The sequence below is a fragment of the Canis lupus genome, chromosome 19 (assembly GCF_048164855.1).
Source record: "Canis lupus baileyi chromosome 19, mCanLup2.hap1, whole genome shotgun sequence".
NCBI lineage: Eukaryota > Metazoa > Chordata > Mammalia > Carnivora > Canidae > Canis > Canis lupus.
Genome location: NC_132856.1, coordinates 6966543 through 6992148, shown reverse-complemented (window position 1 = coordinate 6992148; position 25606 = coordinate 6966543). Strand labels below are relative to the sequence as shown.

The following is a 25606-nucleotide window of genomic DNA, read 5'->3' as shown; positions in this document are numbered from 1 at the left end:
AAGCTAGTCACAAAGGACCACTTATTGAATGAATCCCTTTAAAATAAAGTGTCTATGCAAATCTACAGAGGTAGAATCTAGATTAGTGGTTACTTAGGGCTGGGGTGAATGGAGAGATTAGGCAGCAATGGCTAAGATGTATATGCTTTCTTTCCGGAGTAATAAAAATGTTCTAAAATTGATTGTGGTAACAGTTGCAAAAGTTGTAAAAGTTGTAAAAGTCATGCAATTGTGCAACTTCAACGTGTGAATTGTATGGTATATGAAGTATATTTTAAGAAGCTGTTAAAATTTGTTATATTTATTTAAAAGTATTAAACCTTTAAAAATCACTCCTCTACGAAATATTTCTAACAGGATTTGGTTCTCTCATCAGCCACACCAACTCTTATGATCCATATAGGTTTACTACACAGATGCACTTGATTAAAGACAGAATGACAGATCTTAAAGAAAGCCCTAGGCAAGGAAGAGAAGAAAATATAGATTGAATCGTGGTTTTGGCACCAATTACCTGTGCAGAAAAGTCTCACTATGGCCCAACGTCCTCATCTCTGAAGCCTCTTATGATAAAAATTCTTGGCTGAATCAACTGAGAAAGATCTTTTTGTACTATATATAAATTTGAGCTTAATGAGCAGTTAAGAATTCTAGGGGGTGCTGGAACAAGGCAATAAGGAAGGAATTAAACATTCTAATAAAAGACTTCTGTAGGAAAGTGTCACTTGTACTCCATGGTATCTGCTATAGTAAATCTGTGGATTAAGCAGCTACTCCCCTGTATATTTATATAAAATATTCAGACAAAATATTAAATAATAAAACCAGAAGACAAAATGGTAGTCCATTACACAAATGACACTGGGTAGTATAGTATGTGTCAATGATACCAGTATTAGAAATACTTAAAAGCTAGGTTATGCTGCAACGTACCATGGAGTCTTTGGATGAAGAAACATTTCTTCACATAAACAATGTATTACTATTTTCATTACAACTACTACTATCAAAATCACTAGGAGAATAGTGACCTTTTTATGTGCTATGCTATTCATATACATTACTTCAATTAATCTGCAAAATAACCTGCATTCTAGTTATTTATTGGCTTCATTTTTAAAGCTGAGAAAATTAAGGGTCAGAGTAAACCACTGCTTACTTTTGCTATTCAACTGATCTCTGATATTCTCATAACCTGACCTACTTTAAATGACAAACCAATCCCAAGGGAGATACTTCATTTTATTCTACTTATCCTAAAGGAAAGTAGCTACCTTGTTGGGTTCATTTTTGTTCTGATGTCTTTTGACCACATTGTGACAGGAGCTCAACAGGACCGGATGGCTTGTGAACTACATATAATACTCACATGGTACCATCTCTGGGTACTGGCTCCTGTACTCTTACCCTGGAATGCCCAGCTATGTCTCTGTATCCAAGATCATGTGTTCTTAAATGCTCAACTGCACAGTTAAACTGTGCATTCCCTTTGTGGAGATTCTCTTCCTTTTCCCAACTCTCACAGTATTTCATGAATGAATAATAAAATACTTGTTCTGAGCCAGATCCTCTGAATGGGCACCAAATTAGTTAAAAAGATTCACTGTATTTTTCAGACCAAGGAAATTAATTATATGTATGTTTCAGTGTAAAAAACTGGCAAACAGGTTAATCTGTCTGCAAAATGCCCTGTCTTACTAAAGAAAACACCTTGGCTCACAGCTTCAAAAATATAGATAATTGAAGTTGTGAGAAGCATTCTCAAGTTCAGTTTCTAAACTCTAAGAAAAACTTAAAAACACATAATCTGGTTGCTATTTATTACATTCCAATTCAAATTAAAAAAATATATCTTTACTGTTTCATAAAATACAAATCAAAGCCAGTGTGTTTTGATAGGTTTGAACTGCCATATTGCATGTGTTTTAAAGAACAATTACTGTCATAACAGCATCTGATGAACCTGTTCACAGTGAAAAGCCTCTTTAATTCTAGTGACATCAAAGAATATGACTCTAAAAGAGTTTCTTATAAATAATCCAACTTCCTAGATTGACTAATATTGTCTTCCATGTACCATGTTAAATGCAAAATGAGTCTTTACATTGTTGATATATAAATCTTACAACTTCACCTCATAACTTTAACGCTGGTAACAAGTAGGCATCTGGCCTAAGAGGACTCTTGTAGCAATTTCAGGGGAAGATGTGGGAGAATGCAAAGAGGGCTGATTTGTTGTGGAGAGTTTTTAGAAAATAAAAAAAAATTTTTTGAAAATAAAATATTTTTAATTTGAGAGATTTATCTCCAATACTTTCTTTCTTTTTTTTTTTTTTATTTATGATAGTCACACACACAGAGAGAGAGAGAGGCAGAGACACAGGCAGAGGGAGAAGCAGGCTCCATGCACGAGGAGCCCGACGTGGGATTCGATCCCGGGTCTCCAGGATCGCGCCCTGGGCCAAAGGCAGGCGCCAAACCGCTGCGCCACCCAAAGATCCCTCCAATACTTTCTAAAGAAAATAAAAATAGCATGTATATATCTCCTTCCTTATATCGTTACCCATGTTTCCATTTATCAAATATTTATTATGTAATCAATATATTACCACATATAGAGTTTTATATGTATTCAATATAATCCTCATAACAGCTCTAGGAGGAAATTATTACTACTACTACCTCCAACTCAAAGATGAAGCTGAGAGGATAAGAAACTTTTTCAAGGTAATAAACAAGTAATGGACAAGGGATCTGAACCTAGGTTTTTTAGCATATAAAGCCTATCTGTGCTATTAACTACTTTTTAAAACAAAGATTTTATTTATTTATTTATTTATTTATTTATTTATTTATTTGAGAGAGAGAGAGAAGCAGAGAGGGAAGAAGGAGAGCTAAACAACTCAAGCAGACTCTATGCTGAGGATGAAACCCAATGTGGGGCACATTCCACGACCCTGAGGTCATGACCCCAGCTGAAAGGGAGAGTCGGACACCCAACCAACTAAGCCCCCCAGGTGCCCCATCTTTTAATTACTTTCATGATAGTTTTAGAAAATCATTTAGAATATAGCAAGAATTTCAAGAGACTTCTCCATTATCATACAAAAAATGAAGAAGATAAAATTTCTTAGAAAATATGCACTTGTCATGTGCTAAACCAAATTAAGCTAGTTTAATTAACCAAATTTCAAGGCACCAGCTACCACTGCTACAGGCACTACACAATCTACTAGTAAAATTCTTTCATTGGAGAGTACCAAAAAAAGAGAGAAAAATTTCCCAACAGTTTAAAATATGCATTTATGCATTTATGTTTTTTGAAACTCACTCTTCTCTTTGGCTTGTATGATGAGATTACAAAACATTTTGTTGTCATGTCCTACACGAACTGCACACCTTTCTTGTGGGCTCATAATCCGAATAACACCAACAGCATCCCAGCCAGAGTGCTAAAGCAGAACACTTCACTCCACAGCTTAACTTCTGCCAAGAGCAGCTTCACATTTCTCTAAGCCTAGTTGTTTCCACAAGAATCCTCCCCTTCAGAGCAAATGCCCTGATGGGAAACCCTGTACGTCTACAGCTGTGGTATGTAGCCTCAAGGGCAGCATTGCCAGACATTCTGGACCCCAAGGGTTTTAGTCTCTTTCTTGAGAAACATTTCAGTTACACAAAGCATGTCCTTGCTACCAAAGGAGAGAGATACTGCTGACTCTCTTCTTTTTGTCTATTTTTTAAATCCCTGAAAGGGAGAAAAAGAAATTAAGTATTCTTAGAGAAAATTTCATATATATCCATGTAGTTTGAAGAACTTTTAATTTTTTGTAATATGGAGACTGATGATGACTGTGTAATATCAAGTATTAGAAAATTGGATACCAAATTGATCCCACTCATAGACTCAATGATAATAAGTCAATCATACATATTCTCATTTGTGAATTCGTATAATATGTGTTTTTCCATAAGGATATTGGGAAGCTAAGGAAACTCAATAAAGTATTGCTAGCAATCTTACAAGAGAAAATGAATGAATGTAGGGACTATCTGAAATAAATACATTCTCACTAGTTTTAAAGTTAGAGCAAGGCACACTAGTTTTATTATTCTGTACACTTGTTTCCCTCACTCTTCTTTTTGAGAGAGAGGGTAACAGAAGGCAGAGTCTCTTGTGTCCAACATTACATCACCAGCACCCTGTGCAATGCCCGGTACACGGCAGGCGTTTGGAGAGAACGGTCATGGAACAAAGGGTAGGAAGCATACCTACTTCTTTCTTACTGGGCCTCTTCCTTTGTAACCTTGGGCAAGTGTTTTAATCTGAGTCTGTTTCCTCATAGAATAACAGGAATAATCTTTACTTTACTATATATGTTGTGTGAATAAAATGCATTAAGGTACCAGAGCTTTTTCTTTTAGGCACAAAAAAGGAACTCAATAAATTAATTCCACACATATGAAGGGCCTAACCTAAAACTTAAGTTTAATTCTGAAACACATGCTCCATTAATGTTCGCTGCAAAAAGATTCCTAAAATTGAATTTATATAGGACCAAATAATATTTGGTCCCAATTATAAAGTGAAATACTTTTGTCTTTAAGCTACATTTTAATTTATAATTGTTTATTTCATTATTTTTAAATTTAAAAAATCTGAAATAACCACAATATTCCAATCCAATACCACAAGGTTCATAGTCTTCTTCCTTTCCAAATTTGGAACTCTTTCCTCTTACAGTGAAAAATCTGGCTTCCACTATTCTCAGCATATTTACTTATTTTATTAAGCCCCTACCCTTCTCTATGTAACCCATCTCATACCTCTATAGCCACTTCTTCTCCCTGGTGTGGGCACCCTCCTCATCCCTTTTGGGTTCGACACCCTGTACTAAGCTCCATCACCCCATCACAGATGCACTGTTCACCCTACTTAGGCTCTGACACCTTTTATCTGGATAGATCACCTCCCCCTTCTCCATACCTATTTCCTAGGCTCAGATGCACTGCAGTATCATCCCCACCCCCATCCAACCCTTGCAGTGGCTGGAACATTCTTTTCTCTTATAAATATTAGGAAGCAACCTTTAGACTGAAGTCTGGAAAGTCCTTGGGAGCATCTGGGAAGAGGATGTGAAGAAAAATGAACTTTAAACAATTCTCACATGGGATGAAATCTGGAATTGTTATTGTTTTGAATACTTAGGGAAACAGTCTTATTTGGCACTCCAAGCCAATGAACAGGTCATATTAGATACACCTAAATAAATTTTGACCATATTACCTAGAGATCCAGTGCAAAGAGACTGTGGCAAACCCAAAGTCAAATTTGTCTCAAAACTGTATTAAAATAAATGGCCACATCATTATCCCATTCCTCCTACACACAGATAAATGAATGAGATTTGTTTAAAAAAAAAAAAAAAACAAAAACAGAAGTGCCAACCAGGAAGTAAGTTAACTTTTAGTTACAATTTCATATAATGTTTCATAAATCACTATAACAGCTATTGCTTACTAAATATGTACTATATATCAAGACCTCTACTAGGTGCTTTGTATGCCTAGCAAATTTACATTTCTACAACAACTCACTGAGTTCCTTGCCAACAAGAACACTGAGGTTTAGAGAAATTCTTATCAAAAGCTGCCCCCTCCAAAAAAGGTTACTCTACTTGTTAAAAAAAAAAAAAAAACTGGTAAAGAATATAAGTAAAAATCAAGCAAATCTCCTGCATCTAGCAAAACTGTTCAAGGATAGAAGACCTCTGGGAAGAGGTTCTCAAGTATCAAATATGAATAATTTAAGTGCTGATGCTATATATAAAAAAACTCCCAAAGAAGAGCCAGTCTACTACTTATAGTTAGTGGTATTAATAAGATGACAATAAACTACTGTAGTCATAGTATAGGCATTAAATACAAAATCCGTCTAGCCACCTATGAATACAGAAAGCAGAATAGGAAAAAAAAAGGTTTCAATCTCTGGGCACCTTAAGACAGGTACATGGGTTGCAGTTTTGTTTTGATCTCTTAAAAGGGAAGAAATAAAAGTATCTTCAGTGTTTGAGAGAGGAAAAATGACAAAATATTTTAATATGAAAAGTAATTTTGTGTTCTTGATCTTAGCTCATAAGGAATTTAGATTAACCCTGAATTTGTTTTGTCAAAGCTGTTTTAACTATCACTGTAAAAGTTTCATTCTGGAGTAATAAAACAAGACAGTAGGAAGAGAGGGATATTTAACATGTAGCATGAACATATGATACATATGATGTTTTTCTGAGTTTATATGTACATAGAACAAATACTCTATCTCAATGAGGCAAATGAATGTTCCAGAAACACACACACACACACACACACACACACACACACACAGGGACAGACTGAATCCTGCTAAGATCATCACAGCTTTCTAATAGGATGATTCTAAAATTCAAATATTCTGAGTACCTACAGGTTGCTTGTTTTGAATCTTGCAGCAGACCTGTAAATATTAAGTGGCTCTCCATCAAGCGGTGTACTTCTTCACCAGGATACAAGTATTACATTATGATGAACCATTTTAGAAAATAAACAACCTGTTCTAACTGGCAGCTTCACTGACCTGTAATAGGTATAGTTAGGACATGTCATCATTGGCCTAGAGGACTGTCTTCTCTTGGATACAAGAAGGACTTTTCATACGTCTCAGTCTTTAATAATATTCATACTCTTTCAACCAGAGTGTACATGTTTTTAGAAGCTATTCTATGGAAATAGACCTAAGTACTTTAAATTTTTACAAAAGATGTAGTAAAAAAAAAAAATCCAAAACATTGTAATATATTTTCCATCTTCAACACTCAAGTTGAATTCTCTGTAAAATTCAAGCTGCCTGTCTTCTTTTATTTATCCTTTGGAGGGTGAGGCCTTAGTACCCCTTGTTCTGAAACCTAATTGTATGGGAGAGGGGCAGTGGAGGATATTTACTTAACATGCATAATTTAAAAGTTTGCACAAATGACAGAAGTGACTGCTTACACTATAAAATCTTGACCCCTCAACGTAGCAATCTCACTATTACCCAGCTATCAGCAATAAAACTATGCCAGTTCTCTAGGTAGCATTCTGGAAGGACGAATGATCATATCAGCAAGATCCTATGAGTTATGTTACTCTATCTCTTTCCTTCATGCTTGGAGTTGGGTTGTTAAACCCATTCAGCCATTATATTAATATCCCCATTTTCACAGCAACAGAATTGTCAGTGATTCATTATACATATTGCTGCAAAGGATTTAATAAAACAAAGACAAAAACCAACCCAGAACAGTTATAAAGTTTCCTTTCTGGATGGAATATATCCCAATTCTTCAGCCATTTGGAAATCATCAGTGAATGCTGACAAGGTATACTAATAAAGCTAATCTAACCCATTAAAACAATAAATTCCAAATGCCTATGTTAAACAAAAATCAATTTAAAAGTAAAAAGCACCAAAAAAAGAAATAAAAAATAAAAAATAAAAACGAAATAAAAGAAAAAGGCACCTAAAACACACTATAAATTTAGTAGCCAAATATTATGTCTTGGAAGAGGGAATAGTTTTCACGTTTTTTTGTCAAGTGATTACCTAAAAATGTACAATTTTCCTAAATACATGAAGCCAATCTTTCACATTATGACATGAAAAAAAGAATGATTTTAGGAAGGCAGTAACAAAGAAATCGTGATCTCTCAGGGAGTTGTTTTTTATAATCCACATCAAAGTGAAACATTCTCAAAGTCATTTTTACTTTTAAAAAGCAACACATATATACAAAAGTACTTAGCAAATTAAATCTAGCAATATATAAAAAAGATAATTAATACATTACAAATAAGTGGGATCCATTCCAGGAATGCTAGGCTGGCTCAACACATGAAAATCAATTGATGTAATTCACCATACTAATAGGCTGCATAAGAAAAACCAGATGTCATATCAAAAGATGAAGAAAAAGCTTTCATTAAAATTCATATCTATTCATGATAAACCTCTCAGCAAACTAAGAATAGGAAGAAACTTCCTTAAACTAGAGAGGAGTATTTATGAAAAACTGACAGGTGGCATCATTACTTAATGGTGAGAGAACGAATGGTTTCCCTTAAGACCTAGAATAAAATAAGGATGTCTTTTCTCACAATTCTTTTATTTTTATTTTTTTATTTTTATTTATTTTTAATTTTTTAAATTTTTTTATTTTTACTTATGATAGGCACACAGTGAGAGAGAGAGAGGCAGAGACACAGGCAGAGGGAGAAGCAGGCTCCATGTACCGGGAGCCCGACGTGGGTTTCGATCCCGGGTCTCCAGGATCACGCCCTGGGCCAAAGGCAGGCGCCAAACCGCTGCGCCACCCAGGGATCCCTCACAATTCTTATTCAACACTATACTAAAAGTCTTAGGTAATACAATAAAGAAAAGAAAAAGAAAGAAATAAAGGGCATCCAGATTGGAGGGAAAGAGAAAATGGCTGGGAGTCTACTATGAAAAACAGCTATGTCTTTAAAAATCTAAGAAATAGAGGAAAGAGGGATCCCTGGGTGGCGCAGCGGTTTAGCGCCTGTCTTTGGCCCAGGGCACGATCTGAAGACTCGGGATCGAATCCCACGTCAGGCTCCTGGTGCATGGAACCTGCTTCTCCCTCTGCCTGTGTCTCTGCCTCTCTCTCTCTGTGTGACTATCATAAATAAATAAAAATTAAAAAAAAAAAAAAAGAAAAAGAAATAGAGGAAAGAAAAGAAATAGAGGAAAGAAAAAGTAGAAAAATGCTTTTAATATTAGTATTTTTCAGCAGAAGATCCAGTATTTGTTGGCAAATAACATTTGTACTCATAAAAATAGAAATTAGGGGTAGGAGAGGTCCTGTGGACTGAAGGCATATATCCCCACTAGAATTCATGTGTTAAGCTTTGTGCAGTGGCAGTATCGTAGCCAATGAGGTTTATCCGAGGCGCGATTATTGCTAATAGAATTCATGTGTTAAATCTTAACCCCCAAGGAGCTGGTATTAGGAAGTGGGATGTTTGGGGGATGATTAGGTCATGAGGATGGAATTCTCATGAATGGGATTAGTGCCCTTACAAAAGCATCACCAAAAAAAGGACAGAGAAAGTTTCCCTGCCCATTCTACTATGTAAAGTTACAGTGAGAAGATGGCTAGTCTATGAAGAAGCAAGTCCCCACCAGAAACTGAAATCTCCTAGCACCCTGATCTTGGATTTACTTCCTAGACTTCCTAAATTTCTGCTGTTTATAAGCCACTCAGTCTAACAGCCTGAATAGATTAAGATCGAGGGCTTTATAGTCATCACTGCAGTTTTTAAAATTTTTAGAATTCTAGAAAAGGAAAAGTTTGACTCAATGCCCCCCTTTTTAAAGATTTTACTTATTTATTTATGAGAGAGAGAGAGAGAGAGAGAGAGAGAAAGCACAAGGAGGAGGAGGGGCAAAGGGAGAGGTTGGAGAAGCAGGCTCCCTGCTAGTGGGGAATCTGATGCAGAGTTCGATGTGGGGCTCGATCTCAGGACTCTGGGATCATGACCTGAGCTGAAGGCAAATGTTTAACCAACTGAGCCAACCAGGTGCCAATGTTATAAATCAATGTAGATTTATAACACTGTCTGGAATGTCTGGATTAAGTGCAAGTGATGAATAAAACTATAATTTCTTATAATTAGCAGCATAAGCTATGAGAGAGGCATCTTAGTTTACCCAGAATTCAAAGGAAAATAGTGTTAAGATGTTAGAGAATCTCTACCATAGGCCATGAGGTGATGAGGGGATTCCAGGGGGTCTGGGTTGCAGAGCTGTACTATATTATTTGTGAATTTAGTCAGCATCCAATGAATTATCCTAATTCAATTCAACTGTCTAAAAATAAGAAGAAATGGGACCTTTACTGAAAAAGTTTGAGGATCTCTTATTTCTAATCTGAAACTAAAAAAAAAAAAAAAAAAGGAATTATCACCTATGTAGAAGATCTTTTTTTAAATTGTATTTATTTGACAGCAAGGGAAGGAGAGAGAGAGAGCACAAGGCGGGGGGTGGGTGAGGGAGTAGTAGGCTCCCTGCTCAGCAGGGATGTGAGGCTAGATCCCAGGGTCTTGGGATCATGACCTGAGAAGAAGGCAGATGGTTAACTGGCTGAGCCACCCAGGTGCCCCCTATGTAGATTTTGAGAGGAATTTTCTTGGCCTCTGATTCAGGTATACTCTAAGCTAAATTTATTTGGGGTAATGTTCTCCTTAGAAGATCTGCAGAAAGCTTAAACCTCTCCCACCCAGGGTAAATATAAAACTGAAAGGTAAAGATGGGTTGCTGACTACTTGAAATAAGGAGCAAAGGGAAGGAAAGCCACGCAATAAATGTCTTCCTCTTCCTTACTTCTGTGGAAATGGCAAAACCAAGTCAAAATAAATCTACTTGATAAAACCACTCATCTCTATGTGAGCTGGAATTGCTTGGTAGGTCTGAGAGAGCAGACTGATAGAATGATAATGAGAAAGTGATGCTCTGATGTGTTAGGATGCCATGCCAGACTGCTAACTAAATTCATTCATTCAAATATTCATATACACAATCATCCACACATACATTTTGAGTTTATGGCATTTGTAAGGCTCTGTGCTAATATGTGTCGAAAATAAAAAGATGTCTGTGTTGCTGAAAAGCACCCCACTTCCTAATTGTAAAAATGAATAAATATTTCAATTTGCTTCAGGTATATTATACTTAAAATAGAAGCCAGGACACAGTTCTTTATAATCTAGTTCAAAGATACTTTATAACAAAATAAAATTATAAAAGTCCAAACAACTTCAGAAAGTCATTTTTAAATACTTAGGGGCACCTGGGCAGCTCAGTCGGTTAAGTGTCCTCTTGATTTCAGCTCAGGTCATGGTCTCAGGGTTGCAAGATTGAGTCCCACATCAGTCTCCGTGGTGGGCATGGAGCCTGCTTAAGATTCTCTCTCCCCTTCTGCCCCTGCCTACTTCTAATAAAAAATGCCCACATATTTAGACATATGGACCTCAATGTGTTCATGAGTTTATTATTAAAAAAACAAGAAACAAGCTTATTGAGAAGTGCCTAGAGAAATGATTTAAAGCAGATGTAGGTATTTTGTTTTCATTTATTATAAATCCTGCTGATTAAATGTTTCTTCCTCCTTCTTATTGTCCCCTACTCTGAGAAACGTAATCATCCATTCTTTTTCTAACTCAAGGTAAGATTTGAGGGATAAATTGTAAAACAAAACAAAAAACAAACCAAAACATGGGTCTAGTCCTAAATGAAATTAATCTATCCCACAAGAGAAGATCAGGATAAAATTATAACACTACTATTTATTTATTTAGTTCAAAGTATTTCAATTCTCACATTTAGTAGAGTCAGACAGTTTCTTCATTCATAAAATAAGGGGTTGGATTATGTAATCTTTAAGGTCTCTTCCATCTCTAAGAGACTGTGATTTTCTTTTATCCTTTTGAAAACAGGCATAAAGAGCTGTACTATGACTTGCCTGAGGCTAACAGAAATTTGTCAGCATGGCTAGGATTAGACCCCTAATTCATCCCTGAATTCATTAGTGATACACAGAAAAGTCAGACTCAGCTCTGATCTAATGGAGCTCAGTCTAATAGGGGAGGAAAGGCAAGTGAACGGTAATGGACATGACACAGTTTTAGGTACAGAGCCAAGAGAAGGTAAAGAGGTATGACCTGGGAATTTCATCATTTCTTCTTTCAAGGCCTTCAAACATCTTTCTGCCAAATCTTTTTTTTTTTTTTAAATGTTTATTTATTTATGATAGTCACAGAGAGAGAGAGAGAGAGAGAGGCAGAGACATAGGCAGAGGGAGAAGCAGGCTCCGTGCACCGGGAGCCCGATGTGGGATTCGATCCCAGGTCTCCAGGATCGCGCCCTGGGCCAAAGGCAGGCGCCAAACCGCTGCGCCACCCAGGGATCCCCTTTCTGCCAAATCTGATTATCTTAGGAAGCAATGTAGGTTAGACCTCATATACTTATGTTCTCAAACTAATATCTGGAAATGATATAAAGTTTCACATTTTTACTCTTGACCAGAGGTAAAAATGAACCAAGAATAATTAAACCACATCTCACTTCTTATAGCACATACACTATACTGATTTAAAGGGGAAGCAGGGGAAGGGGAACACCCGGGTGGCTCAGTGGTTGAGCATCTTGGCTCAGAGCATGATCCTGGGGTCCAGGGATCCAGGGATCAAGCCCTGCATCAGGCTCCCTGCGAGGAGCTTGCTTCTCCCTCTGCTTATGTGTGCCTCTCTCTGTGTGTCTCTCATGAATAAATAAATAAAATCTTTAAAAAATAAAAATAAAGGGGAAGGGGAGGGGAATTACAAAATTTATTTTTTAAATGCTCTTCATTATTAATAACAAACCTTCCCTGGACCAAAGCAATGAAGAATATCTTATCTACTTTTTCCCTTAGCAATGAAAGATCTTTCTATAAGGTGATGATTATCTAAAGATTATTTTAGACAATATACTCTTTCTGATTTTATTATGTTTGTCATGAATTCAAATGAGCCGATCTTACTATGCATTTTTGGTGCAAAATGAAACTTTTATTTCCCTTATATTATTAAAGGGGAACATGCTGTCCTTGGCAAGCAAACAATTTTGTCTGAGTTTGATAACTATTTGAGGCTTCAAAGGATTCTATAATTATCTCAGGTCCAACTAAATGGAAAAAGCAAACAGTTAAAACTATAGATATATTTTTTGAAGCATTAAGGAGATCAGTTTGATACAATAGTTTAAACACTATCAAAACACTCTTCAGCTACAGATTTTAATTCTAAAACCTCATCAATTTAGAGGATCTGGAAAGTGTGAAAGTTTCCCCACATCCACAGGAAATACACTCTGGTTTGGGTTTAAGGATACTACACAGTAAAAATAGAATTTGCAAATGCAATCTATGTACTTGAAGACAAAAAATGAGTATGATGAGATTATTATTTAAAAAAAATTTTTTAAAGATTTTATTTATCCATGAGAAACACAGAGAGAGGCAGAGACACAGGCAGAGGAAGAATCAGGCTCCCAGGGAGCCTGGTGTGGGAGTCGGTCGATCTGGGACTCCAGGACCACGCCTTGGGCAATAGGCAGACGCCCAATTGCTGAGCCACTCAGGGATCCCCAGTATGATTAGATTAAAACCCAAATTAAATTTCTGGTCCCCTAAATTATCACTCTAATAAAAATGAAGAGATGTAGACAATAGAAATATCACTGGCACTGCCTTTAGGACATTAGATGAATCAATTAAGAAAACATGTACTATTAGTTTTCTGTCAATGTGATACTATGAGAATACAACTTATCAAAATCTCTGGATATCTGATGGTCTTCTCTTTAATACCTCCTTAATTCTAATTTTTCCCAACTAGAATACTCTCAGATATCAGCCTGATCATAGTGAGAATGGTGGGAAGGGCAGGGGAAAGGTATTATAAGGTAGTATCTGATCTTGGCTTAAAGAATGGGTAAGATTTAGATACCATGATTGGGGTGGGCTGGGAAAGGAAAGGGAAGATAAAGTGATCCAAGCTGTAAGAAAAACCTAAGTGAAAAACAGAGTGAATACAGAGCCTACATAGCAAACAAAGAAAAATTCACTTTGGCTGAACATTAGACTCACTGGCTAATGAAGTTAAGCTAATTGGTGCTAATTCATGAAGAGGCTTAAGCCATAAACTGAGGAATACGAATTTCATTCTGAATACAAAGGGAGCACTTGAAGGCTGTATGGCAAGAGAAAGATGATAAGAAACATAGTTTAGAAAGATTTATGTAATTAGTATGCAAACAGATTAGGGAAAGGCAAAGTTGGAGATGGAGGCAGGGAAGACTTAAAAAGCTACTACTACAAAAAAAAAAAAGCTACAATTATCTTGAAAGAAGTGATGCTGGCCTGAACATTACTGGGCAATGTGAACAAATAAGAAAGTACAGACATACAAGACATTTTAATTATAGTACAATACCTCCTTAAGTGGGTAGACAAAGAGAATATTAAGAATGTAAAATATATATGCAATTTATTTAAAAGACAAAAGATTATTTTCCTTTCTATATAAAGAAAGAGATCCACAACTGTACAGAGATTTAGTCAGAAAAAAATATACAGATGGCCTAAAAACATAAGAAAAGATGCTTAACACTGCTCACAATAAAATAAGTGAAAATTACACCAAGAAACCATTTTTCACCTATCAGGTTAATACAAATTAGAAAGTCACAACCAACTAAGTTGGTAAGATAATAAGGAATGAGTGCTCTCAGATATCGGTGGGAATGCAAAATAGCGCAATCTCTTTGGTAGGAAATACAGAATCTAGCAAAGTTATTCTCACTTTTAGTAACTAAACTCAAAGACACATTAGTAAAGAATATGAAAAGATATATAAACAAGCCTATTCACTGCAGTACTTTAATTGCAAAAGCCCAGAAATAACTCAAATGTCCCAAAAGACAAAGCTAGATGAATAAACTATAGTTTAATCCTGTAAGAGACTACCATGCAGCTTTACAAAAGGAATAAGGATTATCTCTGTATCTTGTTATAGTGAGATCAAGTTTGTTTTTTTAAAAAAAACCAAACCAGTATATCAGAATAGTACACTGACATTTTTCTAAGAAACATGCATATAGGGGCACATGGGTGGCTTGGTTGGTTGAGCATCCAACTCTTGGTTTCAGCTTTGGTCTGGTCTTGGGTGGTGGGATTGAGCCTGGCCTGAGGGTTTGCAGCAACTGCCTGGGATTCTCTCCCTCTGCCCCTCCCCCTACTCATTCAAATAAATAAAATCTTAAAAAAATAAGAAAAGAAAAGAAACATATATGTATATGAGTGTATGTTTGAGTATGGAAGAAAATATATTTACACCTTTGTTTATCCTTTTTAAAAATGGAAAGCAGGGGCACCTGGGTTGTTCAGTGGTTGAGCATCTGCCTTTGGCTCAGGTTATGATTACAGGTTCCTGGGATTGAGTCCCTGCATCAGGCTCTGAGCCGGGAGCCTGCTTCTCCCTCTGCCTATGTCTCTGCCTCTCTCTGTGTGTCTCTCATAAATAAATAAATAATCTTAAAATAATAAAGCAAGCAAGCAAACAAGCAAAGGTGTGCCTGAGTGGCTCAGTCGGTTTAGTATCTGACTCTTGATTTCACTCAGGTCATGATCTCATGGTTCATGGGCTCTGCCCTCATTGAGGAGTCACCTTGGGATTCTCTCTCTCTCTCTCTCTCCCTCTGCCCCTCCCCCTACTCATGCACACACTCTCTCTCAAAATGAATAAATAAGATCTTTAAAAAATAACAAATAAAAAAAAAAAACAAATAAAAATGGAAAGCAAAGCTTCCCCATCTCCCCTAAAAGTTACTTGTTCAGAGGAAAAAATAGGTGTAATGGACAAAGAAAGAAACTAGATTTCTCTGTTTTGCAGATTTGACTGTTTTGCAGATTTGACTTTGGAACCATTTGTATGCTTAAATAAGTATAAAATCAAATTAAACCAAAATGGAAAAAAATGGAAAAAAACCTCCCAAAATGTAAAAAGTGAAATGAAACAAGCTCATGTCAAATTGGTAAATTAACAACACAGAGAATTATTTCAAGTGACTTTAAAACATATTTTTACCTTACAGACAAAAACAACTACAAAGAAATATTGTACCATTTTCAATTGTCATACTGGCATAACACAGAAGCAATGGGCATACTCAGTGTTCAAAATGGTACTATTTTTCACCAAAAGGAACCAGGGATCCTTGGAAGAGCATAATTGATTCTTGATCTGGAGAAGAAAAATTTCTCAGCTTTTATGAGAAATACATAATTTCATAAATTTTATGAGATTAAATAAGGACTACTGGGTCATGTCAAAAAATTTATGAGCTATTTCCAAGAATAACATTATTTAGGGCACCAATCAGTTTACTACTTGGACAGAGGTACCACGTTATTATGAATTATATATTGAATATTCTTTCTCTAAAACTGTCAGTAGGCTGAATAAATCTTCACACTAAAAATTCCATGAGTATTCTATTAATACACTATCTTTCTCACTGCAGATCACCCTCAACAAATGTATATTAAGAATCTAGAAGCTGTAAGCAAGTAAAGTAAGTCAGAGAAAGACAAATACCATATGATTTCACTCATATGTGGAATTAAGAAACAAAACCAATGAGCAAAGGTGGGGGAGAGGGAGGCAAACCAAGAAACAGACTCTTAACTTTAGAGAACTAATGGTTATGAGAGGGGAGGTGGGTGGGGGAATGGGTGAAATCTGTGATGGGGATTAAGGAGTGCCCTTGTGATGAGCATCGGGTGACATATGTACCTACCTGTTGAACCACTAAATTGTACACTTGAAACTAACGTTACACTGTATCTCAACTAACTGGATTTTAAATAAAATTTTTAAAAAAAGAATCTAGAGGCTGAAAATATAATCATGAACATGAAAGATGTGTCCCTACCTTTATAGAGCTTAGTCTAGTGGAAAACAACGGCAATTCAAAATATTGAGATAGTACCCTGGTGGAATGTAGTAGAGAGTGCTAAGAGAACATAAAACAGGGGCAACTAACTCAGAGCTGGTGGATCGGAAAGTCTCTCTGAAGATATGACACCTAAGCTGATATCCAAAGGACATTCAAGAGTTTTCTTATGTTGCTTGTTAGTTGGGGATGAAAAATGGGGAGTGGGCAACAAGAGGGTCAGGAAAGAGACATGTGCAATGGCAACTAGAGTAGGACTCACTGAGGGACAAATGGTAATTTAGTGTGGCTCGTATATAGCCAGGGTGGGAAGGGTGAAAGATGAGGTTAATGAGGAAAGCAGAAGTCACGTTGTAAAGAATCTCTACAGATTATGTTAGGAGAGTTTTGGTCTTGTCAATGAAGAATTTTCAGGGGAGAAATGACTTCATTAAATCTGTCTGCAGCATCTAGAATGGAGTAGATAGGGGCAGTAACATAAGAAGCAAGGAAACCAGTTAGAAGACTGATATGGAAATCCAGGTGTGACACTGTGGATGGAGACATGTACATTCAAATACAAGAATCAAGGCCTTCATTGGTTGGGGTGAAGGAGGTATGCAGGGAAAAATAATTAGAAATGGAAGATAATGCCTAGGCTTCTGGTCTTAAGCAAATAGTTTCACAGGGAGTGATATTTAATAAGAAACATTGTAAAAGGGGCATATGGGTGGCTCAGTCAGTTAAGAGGCTGCCTTTGGCTCAGGTCATGATCCCAGGGTCCTGGGATCGAGCCCTGAGTCAGGCTCACTGCTCAGAAGGGAGTCTGCTTTCCTTCTCCCTCTCAACCCCCCCACCCCACTCATGTGCTCGCTCACTCTCTCTCAAATAAATAAATAAAATCTTAAAAAAAGAAAGAAACAAACAAACAAACACTGGAAAGGAAGTAGGTTTGGGAAAAGAAAGGAGAAGGGAAAATGAGTTCATTTTTGACCATGTTAAATACTGGGTGCCTCTGATACAACCCAAAAAAAGATGTCAAGTAGGCAAATGACTCTTTTTCTCATTTCCCACACTCAATCCATTACCAAATCCTGTCAGGTCCACCTTCAAAATATAACAAAAAATCTGTCCACCTCTCTTCATTGCCACATTTAAATACCCTACTACAAAGCATCATTATCTTCCTCCACAGTCTCTATGTATCCATTTTATTTTCTAGTCTTCACATGGTGGGCAGAGTGGTCTTTTAAAAATATTAATCAGGGTGCCTGGTGGCTCAGTCAGTTAAGCATCTGCCTTCAGCTCAGGTCATGATCCTAAGGTCCTGGGATGGAGCCCCACATTAGGTTCCTTGCTCCGTGGGGAGCCTGATTCTCCTAACCCTCCTCACTTGTGCTCTCTGTTACTATTATCTGTCTCCCTCTTTCTCAAATAAATAAATAAAATCTTTTAAAAATATATAAATCAGATCATGTTAACCTCTGTTTTTTTGTTAATCTCTATTTTAATCCCGAATGTGCTTCCTATGAATTTTAAAATAAAAACAGACTTACTACAGCCAAAAAATCCCTCCATGATATGCACCCTTTTACATCTTTTATTAATTGCTCTCACCTAGCCCTACCTACAGTGACGAGTTCCTCTGCTTCTAGGGAATTTCTTTTTTCATCAGAGAATTGCTCACTTTTCTTCATTCCCCTTTCCTCCTTCAAAACACAGGTCTTGCTCCTTGTCTTCAGATTTCAAGTATCAACTCTTCAGAGAGCTTTCCCTAACCACAATCTATCACATTACCTTGATTTACTGTCTTTGTACTAGAATCTGTAATCTTGTTTATTCCCTGCAACATAAACTCCATGAGAAATGAAACGCGTTTTACCTTTTTCACTGCTATACTTTGTATAGATGGTATACAGTTGATACATGTTTGCCAAATGAATTAACAAATAAATACATGAATAGGGCTCAGGGTGAGATCCTGGAGTCCCCGGATTGAGTCGCACATCGAGCTCCCTGTATGGAGCCTGCTTCTCCCTCTGCCTGTGTCTCTGCCTCTCTCTTTGTCTCGAATGAATGAATGAATGAATGGAACTACTCTACTTTCAGTTTAGAAGAAAAATCTTAGCTAGAGATACTGATTTAGGCGTCTTTCAAATGTGAATAACAAATAATGTCAGTGAAATACATTCCTCATGGAAAGTATAGAGAGAGAATAAAAGAGGGCTTAAAACAGAGCCTGGAGGAACATCAACATTTAAAGGATAAGCAGAAGAAAAGGGGTACCCCAAAAGAAGCAAGAAGCCAGCGCCAGAGAAAAAGGAGAAAAGCCAGCTAATCTTTCCAAAGTGCAAGATGCTGTAGAAAAGCAGTCTTTATTAGAAAGGGAGGTAAACTATGTATTCAATGGAGTCAGATATATAGTCAGCAAACATTTCTTAAGTGCCTACCATGTGCCAGGAACTATGTTATGCTATGGAGTTGAAATATAGGAATAAAGTTAACCAGAAAACAGATGAAACACTATTTAATCACTATTCAAACACTGATATAATCTTCTCTAAGTATGCTATGAGCAAGTCTCAATCTGATTCTTAATTATCACAACTGTTGAGAGAATTAAATGAGGTCTTGTTCATAAAGTGCTAAATATAATATCTGCAACACAAGAGGCACCCAATAAATCACAGCTACCGTTATTCAAATGATCTTCCCATCATGGATGAAAAAAAAATGTACAAAAAATACCAGTATACTATAACAATTTACAGTAACCTTCCTAGGGGAATAATCTGATTTAAAAATCCATGTCTATTCTAAGAATACTAAAGTAAGCAAAGGGATGGGGTTTTTTATGGGGAAACCACTGAGAGGTACCATCTCAAGGTTTTTTCCAACATTCCAGTTTGGTTTCAGTACAGGCAAAGTAGTATTTAAGTGACTGAAAAGTAGATTAACAGACTCATAGACTTCAGTGCACAGCTATTTATTTAGCTCCCCCCCTACCCCAGATATGACTCAGAGAAACACCACACACCTGCCTTCTCCCTCGAGAGAGAGGCTCCTTGGGTTTATCTTATTCTAGAACAAGACTTCTTGACTTTTCTAAAAGTAGACAGGTTAGAAGGAAAAGCACAGTATGACAGCCCAATTATATCTCATTTTTTGTGCTTTATTTTTTTAGATTATATTGTTTAATTATCCTCATAAGAGTCAAGAGATTTGCCTGTTTTTAAATAAAGAACAAAAGTACACTAAGTTGAAAAAAGACAAATTCCTCTGAAACACTAAACAAGAAAATGCCAGAATGCTTCTCACTTAAATTCCAATTGGGAACATGAGGCTGAAATACCATTGATCAACAGGAACCTTTATTTTGCATGCTACACAATCCAACCCCCAACCGAAATGCCTCCTTCCTACCAGCGCACACTACTTTCCATTGATTTCCCTCTACTTTAGTTGTCGCCTCAACTCTAGCGATCAAGGCTCCAGTGATTATCTTCTGGCCAAAGGAAAATTATTTTCCTTGTTTCTCTTTTGTTCTTCTCTAACAGACTACTAGTTATTTTGTCCGGACCATGTGGGCAGCAGGGCTACAGGCCTTCTGCCAGTCACACATGCTTAGCAAGCAAAAGTAAACAAGACATTCTTCTAAGCCGAAACGTTCTAAAAGGAAACCACAGCATTTAAGTTTCTGAATATTCTCAGGTAAATAGTCTGTTTACTAGACAGAGTGCATTAACAGACAATGGTCTGGGATAAAAACCAACCAATTCAAAATTTAAACACAGATCTAAGTTTTTCTTTACTATTAAGGCCAAAAGAACATGAAATTGGAAAGTAATACCCTAATCGTAACTCAATCACTATGCATTTGTGCTTGTGCCTCTGTAAGGCTAAAGATACTTTTCCCTTTCTGGCCTTCAGACCAGGTAGAATTTTTAATATCGGATCTCTTTGCAGTACAGCATAATTGCTAGAAGTATAATATTTTCTCAATATTAATAAGGTCCCTTTTAAACAATTATTAAAACAACTTAACTCCATCCTAACAAGGTTTTGTTCTGTTGTTTGTGGGTGTTTTTTTTCTTTTGAGACTCTAGCATCAAACAACTGCTTTTTGATTTGGCACCTTATTCAGAATTCAATGACTTGCGGTAGAAGCACATCTTCCACCGTAATATACAGAGACTACCTAGCAGCAGTAAATCAACTAAGTGGTTGATCATGTGCTTATTGGTAGTAGAAATTAAAAACCAAGATGTAATTTCCAGCTTTAAACCCCTTGTCAGATTTTACTTCTAAGACAACATTGCAAAATTTAAAAATGTCTCATATTTTAACTTCATTTCCCACACAGGGCTAAAGTCAAGGAAGTCTCTTGACATAATTTTTTCTGTGTAACAACCATAATGTAAAACAATCATAAGGTCCTTAACAATATATATATATATTTTTTAAAAGAGACAGAGAGAGACGGAGAGTGCACACACAGGTGGAGGGAGAGGAGAGAGTGAAGCTCAAGCAGGCTCCATGCTCAACTTAGAACTCAACTCAGGGGTCAATCTCAAGACCCTGAGATCATGACCTGAGGTGAAATTAAAAAGTTGGACACTGAACCAACTGAGCCACCCAGGCACCTAGGGTCAGTCCTTATCAATCTTAAATTCTTTCTCTAGGTTGCATTCTCATCACATATACTCATCATTTTACTAAAAATTCTCTTTCTAATATGGTATCCTATTTTAAAGATGTAAAAAGGTATCATTTGTGGTACATTTTTGGTGGTAAGGGGGAATCAGGGAAACCTCTCTCCTTTAAACCACCCCAGCTTTCAGATATAATTAACATATTATGGCACATTTAACTTTGCATAGTAGTTGGTTCTTTAATATCATGGGAAATATCCTCACACAGTAGTGGTTATGTAATTAAGTTACAAAAAGAACATACTCGGGATCCCTGGGTGGCGCAGTGGTTTGGCGCCTGCCTTTGGCCCAGGGCGCGATCCTGGAGACCCGGGATCGAATCCCACATCAGGCTCCCGGTGCATGGAGCCTGCTTCTCCCTCTGCCTGTGTCTCTGCCTCTCTCTCTCTCTCTGTGACTATCATAAAAAAAAAAAAAAAAAAAAAGAACATACTCAAAGTCTTCATGATGAAGATTTGCCTCTCTGAATTCCTTTTAGATCTTAGCAGATCAAATGGCCTGAAGAATAGGAAATATGAAGTCCTACCTTTCCAAGTAAAATGCCAATCATAACAACAATCTACATCTTAAACCAAAACGGAACAATGTGCGGTAAGGTAGGACTCCTTTTGGGAAAAGGAGGTTTGATCACTTAATAGTTTCAGTAAGGACTAAGGACTAAGGTCTAAGGACTACTTCTGGCACCAATGATGATACATCCTATAAGTCAATTACTTCATCTCTCTAAGCAGCAATAAGATGAAGATAATACCACTTTAGCACTTTTATCCCTTGCCTGTCATGCCAGAATAGTTGTTCAATGATATTTCTGGAACAACAATAAAAAACTTTGGTCTGAGTCCACTGCTGGACTGATGTCTGAGACCATTGATTGTATCATTTCAATCCCCTTCTCACTGCCATGTTTCTCAAAGAAGCTGCCCACACTTACTAATTTCATTTCTCCATTCCATATTCTACACTTTGTTACTGCTGTTATCTAGCTTCCATCACATTCTACCGAAATTTCTCAGTAAGATTTTGTTTTGCCAACATAATGGAAAAAAACAGTAAACTGAAAAGGTCAGTCGAGAACTTAGGTTCAAGCCATCAACTTGACATTTACAAACTTTGTATATTTAAGCATTTCATTTGTAACACTGAGCATCACTTTCCTCATTTGTAAAATTAATGGATTAGATGACAATCTCTAGGATGTCTTCCTTTACTAAATCTATAGTTGTATGAATAAGTTCAGTCAGTCTTCACTTTAATTTCTCTTTGGCATTTGTCACTCGTCACTACCTTCACTCCTTTATTATCCACTCAAAACCCTTCCACTCATGACTTTAAGTGTTACTTCTAAACTAACTTCATGATCATTATCTAACCCTAAATTCTCTATTTCCAAATGCAAAATCTCTTCATTTAGCCATGTAATCTTCACCAAAGATATAATATACACACTCAAACTTGCACTCAAACCAACAAACCACCCATCAGCTTGCCCCAAATCTCCTATTTTCTTAACAATTAAAATCCTCATTACCCAGAGTCTTGGCTTAAAATCTGGGTCTTCCTTCTTTCATCTCATTTTCAGTAAATTCTGTTGATCTTTATTCTAAAAAATGGATATTCGCTCTTTTTAAATTTCATCATTCATGACTGGATTACTCTAAAAGCCTACTACTTATTCTCTCAATCCTAGTCTGTTCACTCTCCAAACTATCCAGTATTCTCTTGCACTGTTCCATATGGTAACCACTAACTATGGCAATTTAAAATCAAATATTAAATTAAAACTTCAGTTCCTCAGTTGTACAAAGTGCAGTTTTTCAAGTGCTTAACAGACACATGTGGCTAGTGACTATTATACTGGATGGCACAGATATAATTCCATTCTCACTGAAAGTTCTATTGTAAGGAGCTATTACCTTAGACAAAAAAAAAAAAAAATTAAAGGACTGATTTGAGGGAAAGTTTTTTTTTTTTTTTTTAAGATTTTATTTATTTATTCATGAGAGACACACAGAGAGAGGCAGAGACAGAGGCAGAGGGAGAAGCAGGTTCCCTGCAGGGAGCCCAATACGGGACTCGATCCTCAAATTCCAGGATCACGCCCTGAGCCAAGGCAGAAGCTCAACCACTGAGCCACTAAGGCGTACCAACAACAAAGTTTCTTAGCACACTATTTACATCATAGGTTTCCATCTACTTAAGAACGTGGGCTGGATTATTAACACTAAACAAAACCAGTCTGAAATCCTTATTCTGGCATCTAAACCCTCCACACTTGGCTTCACAAAACATCTTCATACATTTTCTTTGCTAAATTTGTTGGCCAAGCAGTTTTCACTAATTATGTAGGGCACTATGCTCTCATTATTACATTCATTCCTTCAATAAATAAGCAAATTGTAGGAGACACTTCCAGGTTTGAGGGATTCTGCAGAGAAGAAAACGTACAATAATGTTTGGAATGATTCATTGTTCCCTCTCCTCTCACTGGTTCTCTGCCTATCTGTTTTTGAAAGCCCATCTCCTTCAAGCTCTCCTAGCTTACCTTTCCCTTGGTAAGCTCTCAGAGCACTAGTATACAGGCCACATTTGGACACAATTAAATAGTTTGTCTTCTTTCAAGCTTTATCTTCCCAATCAGAATTTAAACTAAAGGAATTTGGTATTTACATCAGAGAGAAAAAGACAAAATTAGTAAATGATATAGTATATTAGAAAGTAATAAATGCTAGAGACAAAACAATAAAGCAAGGGGATATGGTAGTTTTACAGTGCTCAGGGAAAGTCTTGCTGAGATGATTGGAAAAGATGACATTTAAGGAAAGATGTGAAAGCAATGAGCAAATGAGTGATATAGCTAACTGGAGGAAGAACATCCCAGGCAGAGGGTAAAGTACATTGCAAACGTTCTGAGGGAGGAGTATGCTCTGTATGTTCCAGGGATGGCAAGGGGGCCAGTATAGTGGAAATGAGCAAAGGGGAGAATAGAATATGACGTCAGAATTAACAGATAGACTCTGTAGGCGACACAGGGTGAATGAGAAAGCAAGACACTGGAGGGTTTTGATCATAGGAATGACATCATCTGGCTTAAGTTTTATTAGTATCACTCTGTCTCTTGGATGAAGATAAACTCTAATGGGGCAAGCATAGATGCTGGAGGACTAGGACTAGTTAGAAGGTTAATACAATAATATAGATGAAAGAGGAGGGTAGGAAAAACCAGAAATAGACATATTTAAATATTTTAAAAATGGAAGCGGGAGGATCTACTGGTATATTAGGAATGAGAATGAGATATCGAATCAAAGATTTTAGCGTGAAGCATGGAGATGCAAATAAATGAAAAGGAGAAGACCAAGAAACCAGGGAGCAGGGAGGATACCAGAAGCTTTTGGACAAATTTTGAAATATCTACTAGACATCCTAATGGAGATGTCAAGTAGGCATCTGAATATACAGGTCTAGAGTTCAAGGAAAAGATCAGGACGATAAATGTACATTTGAGAATTGTCAACATATAGATGGTATTTAACATCATAAGACTAAATAAAATCACTAAGAAAGCAGTATATTGGACTGAACCTGCATTGCAGTATTAATTAAAATCAAGAAAGGAGACTGAAACTGAAAGACCAGTGAGGTAGGGGAAAACCCTGAGTGTGGTATCCTGAAAGCCACATGAAAAAAGTATTTCATTGAGGATACACCCTCCAAGTACCAAATGTTGCTGAAAATCAAGGTAACAATTGATCATCGATTTAGTAACAAAGGGGACACAGGAGATCTTGGCAAAGCACCCGCGAGGGACTGATACTAAGGAAATGAGTAACACCTATGTTTTGAAGTCTTCAAAGCTGTAGAATTAGAGTGGTACTGATAGACGTAATAATCTCTCATTGCTTACTCCTCCTTTGACCCCTAGGGGGAACTATTTTTTTTTGGTATAGAAGGAGTTGGAAAAAAGAGAGAGGAGCGTCTCTTGGGTATGTTGTGTCATCATCTTTTCTATACTTTTCTGGTGGTTGCTGAGTACCATTTGATTATCATATGAGTTGTGGTATGTTATTTCTTACTATTTGGAAGCTAGGAAAAAAACCTCCCATTTATAAGCTAAAGCATTATACTTAATAACTTTTAAAGGTAAAAGAAAAAATTTTCAAAATCTGTGAATTTAACAATCAGAATGGGAATTCCATGTAGGCTGTCCCTTAAAACCAACTATTTTATACTAGCCTTTTTGTTCTTTCCCTTAACCTGAGAAATAGGCAAGGTGGTTCTTAAAGCCACTATCTTCACAACTTAACAAAGTCAGACACAAATACATTTCTAC

General features: G+C 36.7%; 1 protein-coding gene and 1 non-coding gene across 6 annotated transcripts in view; one reads left to right on the top strand and one right to left on the bottom strand.

Annotated features, from left to right (window-relative positions):
• TMCC1 (transmembrane and coiled-coil domain family 1) overlaps positions 1–25606 on the bottom strand; it is a 241381-nt gene that overhangs the window by 79270 nt on the left and 136505 nt on the right. The window lies entirely within an intron of this gene.
• Positions 8937–9074, top strand: LOC140611490 (U4 spliceosomal RNA). Its single transcript, XR_012012644.1, has one exon. It is a non-coding gene; the product is annotated as a U4 spliceosomal RNA (small nuclear RNA).